Raw genomic sequence first — 15,510 nt, 5'->3', positions numbered from 1 at the left:
TTCCACTTCCCAGAATTCTCCTCTCTCCTTGTCCCGCCTACTTCCTGCCTGGCCACTGGCCAATCAGTGTTTTATTTATTGACCAATCAGAGCAATTTGACATACAGACCATCCCACAGCAGATGTTATAACATTATTGCTGACACTAATTATGCTACAATTGTATATACTTGAAATAAGAGGAAACAGAGGTTGAAAGAAGCCAATTCACCACGAGTCATGAATTTACTGAATGGCAGAGCCAGGACTTCACATTTTCATGAACCTGTCTCAAAAGCAGTGTAGCAGGAAGTAAGGGCCTAGAAGAAGAAGCGACCTTTAAAAACCAGCTATTGTATTAGGTAACAAACCAACCCCAAAGCCCCATGACAAAGAGCTCTAGAAACTCACCGATTCTCAGGAAACTCAAAGGTAATAGATGGTTGATTCTGCAGCCTTATGCTGGCTCTAGTTATGTTCCTCTTACTGTTTTGGTGCATACAAGGCAAGGAAGGCAGTAAACTATGCCGAGGCCATTTGAATGTTGTGTTAGGGAAGCCTTTAACCTCAGGTAGATTATGTTGAAGTGAAAAATAGCATCCAGACATCAGTTCCTTAAGACAAAACCCATTGGCTTGGATTCACATATATCCAGTGGGCTGCAGCTGTACCTTGTTGCTCATGCAGGCAGGGCTCAGATGGTGAGCTCTCATACCATTCTCTTACAGCACTGGCTTCTCAGCACAGGGACTGTAGAGTTGAGCACAGCTATACAATTGCTTAGGCCTCGTGGGGCTGTACATTACTCCTGCTGTCATTTGATCACAAGTCATGTGGCCAGCTTGATTTCAGAGGGCTGAGAGATGGCATGTGTGAGTGATGTGTGAGTGAGAGGGGCATGGAAATGCAGATCCTTCAGTATATCATCTCCAACTCCAGATTCTAGATGGCTTCACAGTGGCCACTTCTGCTGCTGCTTGTTTTTCTTGTATTACTACAGCTGGAACTGACCAGATGCATCTTTTAAAATGAAATCCTTAGTTTTTCAGCTATACTTGTTACATTTCAAGACCTCAATAGCCAAGTGTGACCAGTGTCTACTATTATGGAGACCACAGAGATGAAACATTTTCATCATTGTAGAAAACTGTATTGGACAATAATGTCTACAGCAGGGGCAAGCAAACTTTTCTATGAAGGTCAAAGAGCCAAATGTTAGAGTTTGCAGGATATATGGACTCTGTTGTAAGTACTCAACTGTGCTATTGCAGGGTGAAGGCAATCCCAGATGAAATGAAAGCAAATAAGCATGGTTGTTTCCCAATAAAACTTTATTAAAAAAAAAGCTAAATAGACAAAAGACAGATCTGGCTCACAGCCACCCCTTTTGCAGTCCCTGGTCGATACCAATGGTCTCCACAAGGAGTGGGGGCCATTTTTCAAAGACCACCCCATCAGTACAGAAAAAAAACATTAGATTTTTAGCTTATATTAAGAATAAACTCCAAACATTTTGTACTTGCACCAGTCATCTGGCATGGTCACCTGTGATATATGTTAAGCAGGAGTTTCAACATCCACAGAGGTGTACTGTGCTGTTTGTTGGCATCACTCACTTTCTAACACACGGTGACATAATGTCCATATAGCTTAGTTATATGACAATGTGAATTATATCAACTAATTTGGGATAACATGAAGAAATGATTTAAACTATTCACGCAAGGACTCCACCCAGTGTTGCTATCGTTTTGTGCTTTATTCCTCACTTTGCATGTGTCACAGGGTTAAGACAACAGTAGCCACATTCCTGCTTTGCCATTTGGCCCCCTGTTAAGTTCTGTCAACCTGGAATGTAGGAGGAGGAACTATGAGCATGTTCCTTCATCTGTCTTCTGTTTATGCCTTTGCCACCCCAACTGGTTCCAGTAGCAGTTGGTCTCATTCCCAGCTCCTTCCCACACCATGAAATCCAGTACAGCAGTACCAGGCAACACCCGTTCCTTGAGTGTGAGCCCTGTGCCATGGGCTCTGGCACCCAGGATAGCCCTAGTTCATGTTTGCTTTCCTCCCTTTTCCTCTTTTGGATTCCAGCTTTGCAAAGTCATTCTTTCTGTGACCAGTGCTACTTTTCTCCCCTTTAATTCTCCCAGTACTTTTGAAATCAATTTCCTTTAAAAAATTCTGTTTGTTGCTCAGATACTTATTCACAGGTACACAGTAGATTAAAGTATGCATCTGATGGTGAAGTATCGGTCAACAATAAAATGGTAGCAATGACAATATATAGAGTAAAAGACAAGACAATTTAATCAGAAAAGTAAAAAGTCAAAGAAAGGAGTATTGAGAAATAGACTGACTTTCCTTCCCTCCCTTGTCCCTCCCTCCCTTCCTCCTTCCCTCCCTCCTTCCCTCCTTCCCTCCCTCCCTCTCTTCCTTCCTTCCTTCCTTCCTTCCTTCCTTCCTTCCTTCCTTCCTTCCTTCCTTCCTTCCTTCCTTCCTTCTTCCTTCTTTCCAGGGATTGAACCCAGGGTAGGCAAGAGCTTTACCACTGAACTAAATTTCCCAGCTCAAAAGACATTTTTTTTTTATTCCCTACAGTTGTAGATGAATCTTACCTCTGGTTTATAATGTGTCTTGAGATTTCAGTTAATGATAATAAGAAGACAGAGCAATAGTACAAAAGCAAAGCATCCTTCTTACAAGAAAGAACCTATGGAATTCTTAAAGAGATTTGGACCATGAGGTATCAGGTATTTTCTCAAATGAACTAAAATTCATCTATGTTAAATGTTTAAAAAATAGCTTTCTGAGTGTAGGCACCATGTTTCAGCTAGGTTTAGTGCTACACTAAGAACTTAAGGCAGTTTGTAACCTATAGAGACAATCAATGTGTTCACTAAATAAATTAATGTGTACTAACAGTTGATCTCTCTATCATCATCATCATCATCATCATCATCATCATCATCATCATCATCTATAACAAATCCTCAGACAGAGCAGGCAATTTTTGTATACCTCAGTAAATAAAAGAGTAAAATTGAAAAGGTAAAAAAGTCAGTAATGATATAGATTTGTACAGCCTATATAACAAACATGACTGAATTATTTATAGAATTGTTAACATAAAAATGCCAGGACACACATTGTATTTGTGTGGAGATGGATTGGTACAGGACTGTAAATCAGTTCTTAACAACTATCAAAGGACTTAAAACACTTATAATTAACCTAGATTTAATGACAAAATTACTAGAAGATTCTCAAGTGTTAAGTGGATTTGAATTATCTGTGGGTCAAAGAGGAAAATATTTTCATAAATGATAATGGAAATGTTAGTTCATGGATTGCAGAATGCTGGCAAAGCCACATGCAAAGAGAACACATAGACTTAAAAGCTTGTAGTAGAATGGAAGAATAGGAAAAGACAAATTAAGAATATTCTACTAAGAAATCAGCTAAAGTGTAGCAAATAAAACTAAAAGTTATTGAGAGGAGAAAACCATAAAGAGAAACTCAGAAGTAAAGGAAAGAGGAATTAGTGAACAGAGGGATTATAAGACTACTTTTCCTGAGGAGACTGAGGAACTTCATAAACCTCTGTCAAGTTTTACAACTCTCAAAAATAAACAAACAAACAACAACAACTACAAATGCAAAACAGGACAATCCAGAATAAAAAAAATGGTGCATCATCTTGCAAGTTAATTCAGTAAATTTGAAACTTTCAATATAATGGGAAAGTGTATTGAGAACACAGTGAAACAGATACCAGAGGAATTAGAAAATTATGTTCAGTCTTTCGTTTACAAAAGTGTTGACAGATTTTGAAAGAGTCAAGTAAATGGAGAACTGTGTTGTGTTCAAGGGTAAGGAGACTCAGGAAGCTCCTGTCTCTCCAAACTAGGCCAGGCACTCAGGACTAGAGCTGTGTACACCCAACATGCTTTTGTGTTCATGATGCTACTATGAAGAATAACAATCTGACTCTAAGGTTTTATGGAGATGCCCAAATTCTAGGAGAGCAGAGATATTGTTAAGTAGATTTGGATGATTTTAGCTTGTAATCTTATAATGACAATAGTGAATGTAGTGTGTTATTGGTGCACAGACACATGAATACACTAATGTACAGAATCAGACCCATGAATAAATATAGGATTTATTGCAAAACTTTCACTTAAAGTCTGTAGGGAAAGAACAACATTATTTTTAGTAATTCGTGCTGTGTTGATTTTATATCCACACAAATAATAGAAATCCTAACTTACCTCATTATCAATACAAAAATCACCCATGTCAATAGCAGATGACTAGGAAAACAATGGAAATTTCTAAAAGATAATTTAGGATAATAACTTCTGGCCTCAGACTTTTGATGACTCACTGGGAAAGGTTGCTGAACCTGACCTTATCAATTATGAGAGTTTCTTTATATGCAAAACACCTTACCTATTGATTAAGAAACAGGTGTTTGGGGAAAGTATTTGGACCACAGGTAAAACAGGGACTTGCAAAATAAATTCCTACAAACCAATATGGAAAAGTGAAGTCTCTGTAGCAGTTTTTCCCAAAAGGTGACATTTAAAGAGCAACAAAGACTCCAAGAGATTCTAAATCTCATCAATACTTAGGAAAAGGCAAGTCTCCACTTTCATACTAGGCCAAAGTCTTTTGTTATATCATTAACCAGAATCAAGGCCAATGTATGTGCCAACCAAGTTTCAGGGAATATGGTATTAAAAGAAAAGGTAATTTCTAAACCACAATACAGCCAGGAACTCCATAATGATGTTATGTCTACTATGGACTCCATGTGTGATGATGGTCCTATCTAATAGCACAACCTAGTGACAATACCACAGCTGCCTCAGTGTGTGATGAACTCCCTATGAAGCCTGAATGATGAGGAAGGAAACTGCCTAACATCTTTCTCAGACTAAGTCTCCATTGTTAAGCCTAACATAACTCAATTTAAAGTTGAATCACAGACCACGAGAAAGGCTAAATTTAGATGTTAATGGTAAGAAAAGTTGCTGAGGATGTGGAATGACCAGAGTATTTCTTTTTAAAACTTTTGTTAGTACAAAATATAATATATTTCGCTTTCATATATGTATGTCATTATAGTTTGTTCTTGTTTATTCTCCTAGCCTTATTTCTACTCCACAAGCCTTCTTTGAAATAGTCCATCTTTCTGCTTTCCTGAGGACAGTAGGGTGGCAAGTTGTCAGACACTCTGGGAATGTTGGCAGTATCTACTGTACATACCCACTTTCTGAACCCATCATTTCACTTCTAAAAATATATGCAACAAGAATGTATACACATGCTTATAAATTTATACCATATAGCAGCATTTATTTTTGGTAGTGAAAAATTGAGAGACCCAAGCTATTCCCCAAAGGTGGCATAAATATATTTGATATATCTCATTTATCGCAACTGGATTCAATAAGGTAAACAAAGGCAGTACTGTTCTGTGTGGAGGTAAGAGGGCAGCTTGTAGAAGTTGGTTCTTTCTTCCTACCTTGTGGGTCCTGGGGATCAAACTTAGGTTGCCAGCCTTGGAAGCAAGAACGTTTACCCACTGAGCCATCAGGCTGGCCCTCTGAAACCCTGTTTTTGACTTGAATGATAGCTCAATAGATTCATCCAATTTCTTAAAATTAGTCAACATTTCTGATTTGAATACTCTAAGGAAATATATGTGTAAGTATTAATCTCACAAGGAGAGACAATTAGGCATCTTTGGCAGCTGAGTGAATGCATGAATTCTGCATCCATGCTTTCCTCACTGGGTGCCCCTTCCTCAATTTATTCTGGCTCTTAGATATGGATCTGGGCTCTTGAGAAAATGCTCTGCTTTAATGACTGTAGTAATGAGTATCCTTTGTTTTCTGATGAGGCCTGGGAGACAGCAGACCAGGAACAGCAACCCGAGGTGGGTGTTTGAGAAGCCCATGCCTTTGGTAGGTGCTATAGTTTGAAAGTTGTCTCTTCTAAGACCCACGTTGCCCTTCCCCAGTATTAAGTAATGGCACGGGGTGGTGTTGGTGCACGCCTTTAATCCCAGCACTCAGGAGGCAGAGGCAGGAGTTGAGGCCAGCCTGGTCTACAAAGCAAGTTCCAGGACAGCCAAGGCTGTTATACAGAGAAACCCTGTGTTGAAAAAACAAAAAAACAAAACAACAACAAAAAGAAATGGTTACCCAGTAAATTGCCCCTGCTCAAGTAAATAATCCCCACTCATCCTCATGCAAACAGTCATAATTAAATATAATGAATTTCTCTCTCTCTCTCTCCTCTCTCTCTCTCTCTCTCTCTCTCTCTCTCTCTCTCTCTCTCTCTCTCTCTCTCTCCCTCTTGCTGTCTCTGTCTCTCTCTCCTCTCTCTCCCTCCCTCTCTCATACACACACATATGCATACACATGCACAGTCTCCCACATTTTCACATACTCTCTCATTCTCTCTCACACACATACACACATATGCACACACACACACACACACACACACACACTCTCACACTCTCACACTCATTCTCTCTCTCACACACATACATATGCACACACACACTCGCTTACACTCTCACACTCATTCTTTCTCTCTCTCACACACACTCTCACACATACACACACACAAACACACACTATGAAGGTAGGAGGGAGACTTGTGGGGAAGGAGGGATCTAGCAGGAGGGAAGGGGATAGGAAAGGATAAGGGGGTGATATGATCAAAGGACATTATGCGTGGATGGAATCATGAAAGTATAAATTTAAAAAGTAGTGAATAATACCTTTAAGAGGTATCACTTGGATGGGATTGTTGCTATAGTAAAATATGGAGTTTTGCGCTCTCTCTCTCTCTCTCTCTCTCTCTCTCTCTCTCTCTCTCTTTCTCTCTCTCTCTCCCTTGCCCTTCTTTTCCCTTGCCCTCTCTCCCTCTACTCTTCTCTCTTCCTCCCCTTCTTTCTTCTTCCCTGCGTTCTGTATCCTCTCGCCTTTTGCTAAATGGTGACACGAGAAGCCTTTCACCTAATGCAGGCACTGTGATATTGGGCTCCCCCATTTTGTGAATTGTAAGGCAATACATTTCTGCTCACTATACATTTCACATTCTCAGGTGTTCTGCTGTAGCAGCATAGATCAAGCTTCAGGGCTGACCTAAAGATACACTAGTGATCTTCCAGGTGGTGAGAAGTGCAGAATCATTATACTTTCCAGCAGCTCTTGTATTCTCATTCAAAGCTGTTTGTCAGTTAAACAGCGGGTGCTATTTAACAAGGGGAAATAAGCTTGCTGGAAAACTTGCTGCACAAATGGAAGAAAGACATAAGAGCCTTGACAAGCTTAGCCTTATTAAAAAAGAGTATGAAGGGCTAGATATTGCTAACTAGTGCCAGCCCTGAAAGAGCTGTAAAAAATTTGGGGTCTACAGTGACCTTCTGAAAATTTGGGTGAAATCAATTGTATGTGAGCATGAACAAATTTCTTTTGAAAAATGACAGCAAAGGCAAAAATCTAAATACCCAGAAGAGGATGAGTTGATGATGAAAGATGCCATGAATTTGAAAAGGACACAAAAGCTGTTGTTCTATCAGTCGCTTTCCAAAAGGAGGCCTTTGCAGCCAGTATTTGGCTGGTGGTCTCTCATGGGTGACTGATCCTGTTTTCTGCTGGAAGCCTTCCCTCACTACCATTTAGACTTTCACCTTTGTTTCCAAGATATGGTCACTGACTGCCCACTCTGGTGTAGGTCTAGAGTGCCAGTGGGTCCAAGAAAATTGTTCACAGAAAGAGCTTTGCTTTGAATCCCCTCACCACCTGGCTGATTGCCTAGTTGCAGCAAGGACAGAAGACTAGTCAGAGAAGTTCTCCTTGGAATTATTCTCTATTAACCAGATTTCTCCTTCCTCTATTATCTAAATTTAGAAATGAATTGCCAACAGGCTTGATATAATCTTCAAATGAACCAATTATTGAACACCAGAACTCCCAGCAAGAAACTCAAGGCGATTTTTGCCTCATTACAGAGAGAATATTGAATGACTTTCTTTCATTATCGGTTGAAGCCACCCCTGCTACTGTAGTGATTTCTACTGGTGTTACTTTGGGAACAGCTTCCTTGGACCCAGTTGGCCCTCCAGATCTAGTTTAAGTCCAAACTCCCAGATGTCCTTAGAGTGCATATGTTTGTAAATATGATTTGCATATGGGTCTGGTAAGCTCTTTTTCATGTTGGCTATTTTCCAAACATTTTATTTGAAGGTAGCTCTTCATAGCATATATCAACTGAAGTGTAATGTGAGCAATTGAACAGGTATTTGGAACTGTGAAGGGGATTCCTGTAGTCAGCAGCTGCATTTAACAGAGTTCTATATGATCATGAAAAGAATTTATTTAAAAATTATATGTGCATATCTTGGAGTTACATGTGTAGTTTTTGCTTAAGTGCTAGGTGCCAAAGATATAGAGGCTTAGAGAGCATGGCTTAAGTATTTCTTGAAGGCTTTCTTATTTATTTATTTATTTATTTATTTATTTATTTATTTATTTATTTATTTATTTATTTATTTATTTATTTATTTATTTATTTATGTATACAGGGTTTAAGGGAGCCAGGTGTGGTGGCACAAGCTCTTATGTGTTCTTTTTTTTTTTTTTTAAAGATTTATTTATTTATTTATTATGTATACAGCATGTACGACTGCAGACCAGAAGAGGGCACCAGATCTCATTACAGATGGTTGTGAGCCACCATGTGGTTGCTGGGAATTGAACTCAGGACCTCTGGAAGAGCAGTCAGTGCTCTTAACCTCTGAGCCATCTCTCCAGCATTGAAGGCTTTCTTAGAGATCAAGGGTTTTTATGGTAACATGGATGGTGATTTGGGGCCAGCTCATGCTAGGTAGCAAAGGCTGGCTGGTAAATGCTCATGAATATAAGGAATGATTTGTTACACACAGCCATAGCTAAACATTAAATTATATGAACAAAAGTAAACACTGTTTTGTGGTACCAGGATTGAACCCAAGCCATGTACTATATATACTAGGCAAATGCTCTATTACTGAGCTATGTCTCTAGCCCTTTTTGAATATTTGAATTTTAAGTAGGGACTCACCAAGTTGCTTATGCTGGCCTCATACCTGTAGTTCAGAAAGGGGTTGAACTTTGATCCTCCTGCCTTAGCCTCCCAAATAAATGAGGCCATAGCTGTGTGCTACCAGCTAAGATGAAATTAATTCTAGTAAAAACAAAGCCAATTCATTTACATAAACTATCCATAATTATTTTACCACATTTTGTAATTGTTTATGCCCTTGAGATCCATTTATTGTATCTGTGTGGTAAGAAATACAAAGCCACAGCATCTATGTATCTCTTCTCAATTTTACATGAAGAATGCCATTGCGAAGTCAGCATTGGAACATGAGAGTGCTCACATCGATAAATCACAGTATTATAGACTGGGAGCTGAGTTTTAGTTTTTGTTGACTTTCTAGATTGAAGAAAGTGATGGAGAAAATGTTAATAATGCAGATCAAATTTTAAAATGTGGATTTCTGTGGGCCTCTTTAGCACTTCGCTTCTTCCTATTCTCATGTGGTCTTCATTTATCATGGACTTGCCTGGACTGAATCTACCAGGTTGAACTCAATCCTCAGGGGAGTCTTTGCCCTGGAGGAGATGGGAATGGGGGTGGGCTGGGGTTAAGGTGGCGGGAGGGGGAGGGGGAGAACAAGAGAATCCGTGGCTGATATGTAAAATTAAATTAAATTATAAAATAAAACAATTTTAAAATGTGTTACATATGTAGGTATTACATTGGATGAACCACAAAATTGGGGCCTTGGGGGATGGCTCAGTGGTTAAGGGTGTACACTACTCCTGCAGAGGACCTATTTGGGTCTCAGCATCCATGTTGGGGGGCTTAAAACTACCTGTAATTTCATCTCCAGGGAAATTAAACACTTCTCATCTCCAATAGCACCAGCACTCATGTGCACATACCCATGCACTGACACACATACACATCATTAAAAGTAAAATAGATCTAAAATCCCACAGAAATTAGGGACACTTATTTCATTCAACAAAAATATTCAAAACTATTCTGACATCCTGTCATTTCATTTCCATCTTAATTGTTATAATAAAGATATCAGCCAACATTCATGCTAGCTCATTAATTGCAAATATAGGCTGGCTACAGTTATGAATTAGGCCAAAATCAAGTATTCTGTAAGAATTAGTCATGTAAGTATTTATTATAAAAGAGTTTTATTTCTTATATTACTTGTTAATTGAGACAAACATGAATGTGTATGTCATAGATACACTGGACAGAAGGCTGATCCATGTCCCAGATGGGCCGAAGTGGAATGGTGTAAGACTTCATGATGATAGATTGGCACTCCGATTTGTCTCTCCAATTCCTACTTCCTATTTTTGGAATGTGACTAAGACATTGGGGAATGAAACTTTTAGACAAGAAATGACTACCACATAGACCTTGTCTACAAAGAGTTCAGCTTGTCAGCACCATCTTACTCCTCAGGGCTAAAGGAAATATCCCCAGGAACAACCCAGCTGGTGCACTGCAGGACATGGTTGATTTCCTTATTTGAAACACTGAAATACTCACTTTATATAATTATAAGATGAACTGGAACCACTGGGCTAGAGCTAAGATCTCCCTGTGGTGGATGCTGATTGAGAAGTAATCTTTCTAGTCTATTCTTTGTGGTTTTACTAATTTCACACAGTCAGGTTTGATCCAGTAACTCTGCCAATTGCTGCATATTGAGAATTTGCTTCCTTGATCCATTCTAGAATTTATGTTTTAAGCTTTATTTCCAGCTTGATAGAAAACCATCCCATAAGAGATCAGAATGTTAAAACCTAAAAGCTATAATGACTTTTTTTCTTATATTAATTTAAAGTGTAACAATATGGTCACTGTGTGGAGATTTTGTATCCAGTGGTTTTATTCTGTTTTTTTTATGAGATTATATTAGCCTTTGTATTAATAATTTAAATGGTCTGTATATTTGAAGACTCTTAGTAACCACTCACATCAAAGTGCTAACTATTCACTAGGCATTATAATTTAAATATTGAGTCTCTAAAGACTAAATGAAAATGAATGGGTTCAATATTAATTAGCAGGGATCTTGAGGGGCAATTATAGTTGGAAATTCAAAAATTTTGAATAGGAATTCTGAGTGAAATTTATAGCATCCTTATCAAGCTGTTAATTTTTTTTGTTGAAATTGGAATTTGTGAACAATCTTGATGGCTCTTATGATAAGTGAACTCATAATTTCTCAAGTTTATGAAATAGTTTAGGTGGAGAGGGCTCGGTGAAAGACCTAATGATAATTGTACCGTCTGGAAAGATGAGTGATGAGGAGCACAGAATGTGCCAGCTATGCTCATCCCTTTTGCTTTATTGCAAAATAGAATCTGAAGTGTAGTAGACAGGGCCCATACAGAAGACTGCTCATGATTCCTTTACATGCTTTCCTAAGAAAGTGTGAGCAGGCTCATTCATTAAATGTTGTGCACTTAACTACTACCCTATAACTTGAGCTGATGGAGATTGGTTCCTCAGAATAGTATGCAGAGGCAAGGCAAGCTGAATCTGCCTCTTCAACAAAGAAGGAACTGCTAGGTCAAGCACAAGATAGTATGAAGAAGCAAAGAAAAAGGGCAATATTCTGAACTGGGTGTGGGGAAGGGGTGGCTAGGGATGTAGTTCAGTTGGCAGAATTATTTCCTATCATGCACAAAGCCTGGGGTTTGATCCTCAGAACCACACATAGCAGGTATGGTGGCACACGTTTGAAATCTACTGTTGGGGAGGTGGAGTTAGGAGGATCAGAAATTCAAGGTCATCCTTGGTTATATATAGGTGGTGTGAGGTATTCTAAGGGCTATGTGACAACCTGTCTCTAAATAAACACATGAAAATTAAGTATGTGGGAGAGACAGAGATGAGGACTGCTCCAAGAATCCAAGATGTAAGGACCAATGCCTTTTCAAGGTTTTCTACTCACAGGACAATCTTATAGAATTCTACACAGTGTGGATCCTAGCTTGACTCAAATTGACTATATGTTCAGAGGGTTAGCCTCAAAAATGAAGGAGTTTCCCCTAGCTACCATAGATCATGCTCTGCCAAGGAAAACGCGAAGGCAATGCTCATAAAGAGACAAAATGTTACAGCAGCATTCAAGGACCATTAAAAGACAGCTTTTTCCTTCTGGTCAAGAGAATGGAGTCTCTGGCCTGGTTGGAGATCTAATATTCCATTTGGGTTGGTCAGTCACCTAGTTAAGAAACTCTGGAAGATGAGTTCACCTAAGGGCATATGAAAGACATGGGAGGAATAGTTATCCCTTTAATGAGGTAATATACTTTTCCTTCCCAGAATTCCCAACCCCTCTACAGAGGCTTCCACAGACATAGCCATGCAGCTCTCCTGCTTTTCTGGATTAGTTAGAGAAAAGGCAACTTTTCCTCTTTCTCTATTTCTTTTCTAAGCATGCTTTCCTGGACACTTTGGGCTTCCTCACTGTTTATCTAAAGTCCCCCTCCCCGCAACTTTTTCCATGTGGCTGCCTCTTTGCTGAACCTCCATGCCTAACTCAGAACGGCATGACTTTATGTCTCTTCTCTCTCTTCCTCTTCCAGGCAGCTGCCAATATTTACAGCTTGCCTGCTTTGTATATTTTCCTTTAAACCAATAAAAAAAATCCTTGAGCTTTCTTCTGAGTTGTTTCTTAATTCCTCAGAGGGGAACCCAGTTTCCCTGGCAGCATGTGCTGATGTCCCCAAATTTCCAGTAACAAACAACTGCCTGAAATTGCCTGAACAATACTATCTTTGCAAGTCCTGACCCCTTAGTTTTGAACCGGGAAGCCTTTCCATTCACTTCTGTGATTCTCATAGTCCCTTCTCTTCTCTGTAGTGTTGTTTAATAGCAGTGCTGGTTACCATGTGGAAAGGTCATGAGGCACGAGCCACAACAAAACCCAGTATCAGAGCTTTATTGGCGGGGGTGGGGTGGGATGGGGGACAAAAGAACCAGGCCTGGGGAAGAAGCACATGCTCAGAAAGCAGGGCCGGGGTGGGGGCAGGGAAGGAGGGAGGGGAAACAGAGAAGGGAGAAGAGGAGTCTGTGTCTGGCTTTTTAAGGATTCCTATGCACATGTGCAGGTGGGCTTATGGAGCTATGCCATGCACATACATGCTGATTGCGTGACTGCACTGTGTGCATTTGTGCGATCACACGGTGCACTGATGATGTAAGACGAACTGCGCATGTACGGTCATATAACTGGAGGAGCAGCAGAGTCCTAACATATAGTTCTTAATGGGATCCTTATTTGTTTGTAAACCTACTACGTGGTTAGTTTTGTCCCTATGTTGACTAGTCCATAAACATCAATATAGGACAGAAAGAATAAAGAAACAGCGGTTAAACGAAAGGATGCCCTGACTGGCAGGCCTTTGAAGCTCATTGGTTTATGTTACATCACTGAAAAAATTGAAATTGGGGGTTGAAGATATAGCTCAGTGGTTAAAACTCTCCCTGCTCTTTCAGAAGATCTGAGTTTTGTTCCCTGCACCCACACCAGGCAGCTAATAACATACTGTAACTCCAGTGCCAGGAATCCAACTCCTTCTACTGGCATGTGTGGGCACCTGCACTCACACAGCACACATTCACATATATACACACATAAATGAAAATTAATTTAAACATAAAACAAAAAATGAAATTAGAAGTTTTACAAGATTGTCAGTGCCAAGTAAAAACTACATGAATATAATATTGTGTAAATGCTAAACTTGTTGATGGAAGAAGTTGTTTTTTCTCTTTTTCTATCTCATTGCATACAAAGAAATCTGGATATAAACTCAGGTAAGGCTTTTCATGGACATTCCTTCTTTAAGTCACCAGTAGTATGTTAAGCATGCCCTTAGGCTGGCTTCCTTTCTTTTTTTCCTTTGTCTGTATGCATTATTGCAGTTTTTAATACTACTAATGACTTTGAAATGGGACATTGACTCAGAATTAGTGACAATCAAGCGTTAATGGTCCTTGCCTCTGTGGCCCATCAGCAACTCATCTCCTCTGACACTGGCTCCGAGGAAATAAGCTAGATCAGGCTTTCTCAAGATGTGGCCATTTAGAAAGGAATCCCGACTGTCACAGCGAACCTCTCATTCATCTTTTTACTGCTTCTCTATTCCTGTTTCTTGGTTTGTGTTTTTGATCAAAGAGAGTGATCTATGTCAGATTTTAGGGGAAGGTAAATGAGAGAAAGAAAAACATGAAAGAAATAGAATATAATGTTCAACCTGAAACCATGCAACATAAGAAAAAATTCAAAGAACATAGTTTCCAGAAATTACTTAAATTATTTAATAAAACTCATTTCCATTTAAAAAAATGAGGAAAGAGAATGAAGGAAGCAAGGTCTGTAAAAGGAAAAGGATACTCAAGTGACACTTGGTTTTTGTCTGCTGGGCAGAGTTTGACCTAGCTCCCCTCAGTGTGGAAGAGCCATCATCAAACGTTGAGAATGTTGTGAAATGGCTGCGGACACCAGTTACCACCATCACCAATAATTCTTAAACCTTGTGGTTAGGGCAATTATATTAAAAAGCAAACATAATATACATCTAAAGCTTATTTTCTAAGTATTTACTTTGTAGGTTATTTGGCCTTCGGATTATTTATATGCAAAAAAAAAAAAAACCCCACTAGAGCAGTGGTTCTCAACCTTCCTAATGCTGTGACCCTTTAATACAGTTCCTCATGTTTGTGGTGACCCCCAAACCCTAAAATTATTTTGTTACTACTTCATGACTATAATTTTGCTACTGTTATGAATTGTAATATAAATATCTGTATTTTCCAATGGTCTTAGGCAACTCCCCTGAAAGGGTCGTTTGACCCCCAAAGGGGTCACGGCCAACAGGTTAAGAACCATTGGGTTAGATAATGGTGGACATCTCTTCTTGTTTTCACGTTGATTTAAGTGGTAGCAATTGACCACATGGAAACTGGCAAATGTTAAAATCAGTTTTCCTTTCCTTTCCTTTCCTTTCCTTTCCTTTCCTTTCCTTTCCTTTCCTTTCCTTTCCTTTCCTTTCCTTTCCTTTCCTTTCCTTTCCTTTCCTTTCCTTTCCTTTCCTTTCCTTTCCTTTCCTTTCCTTTCCTTTCCTTTCCTTTCCTTTTCCCCCTCCCTCCCTCCTTCCCTCCCTCCCCCCTTCTTCCATCCTTCCTGTCATTTGTTAACTTACTTTCCAGCTCTGTTTGGTGTTTGGCTAATGGGAGACCCAGAAGGAGTTTAGAAGGTGGGCAAAGGAGTCACGGTGTTTCATTTACCTTTGGAGTCCCTTTGATGGATGGTGCCAGTTTCTTGCTAATCATTGAGTAACATCACTGCTTTGCCATATACTATTGAGTTGCTTACTTCCTGTAACTAATTATCTTCATTAAAAAAAA

General features: G+C 39.4%; 1 long non-coding RNA gene across 1 annotated transcript in view; it reads left to right on the top strand.

Annotated features, from left to right (window-relative positions):
- LOC121826871 (uncharacterized) overlaps positions 1 to 15,510 on the top strand; it is an 85,381-nt gene that overhangs the window by 23,331 nt on the left and 46,540 nt on the right. The gene's annotated exons all lie outside the window — the stretch shown is intronic.

Source organism: Peromyscus maniculatus, chromosome 1, assembly GCF_049852395.1.
Source record: "Peromyscus maniculatus bairdii isolate BWxNUB_F1_BW_parent chromosome 1, HU_Pman_BW_mat_3.1, whole genome shotgun sequence".
NCBI classification, from domain to species: Eukaryota; Metazoa; Chordata; class Mammalia; order Rodentia; family Cricetidae; genus Peromyscus; species Peromyscus maniculatus.
This window is presented reverse-complemented; position numbering and strand designations above follow the sequence as displayed.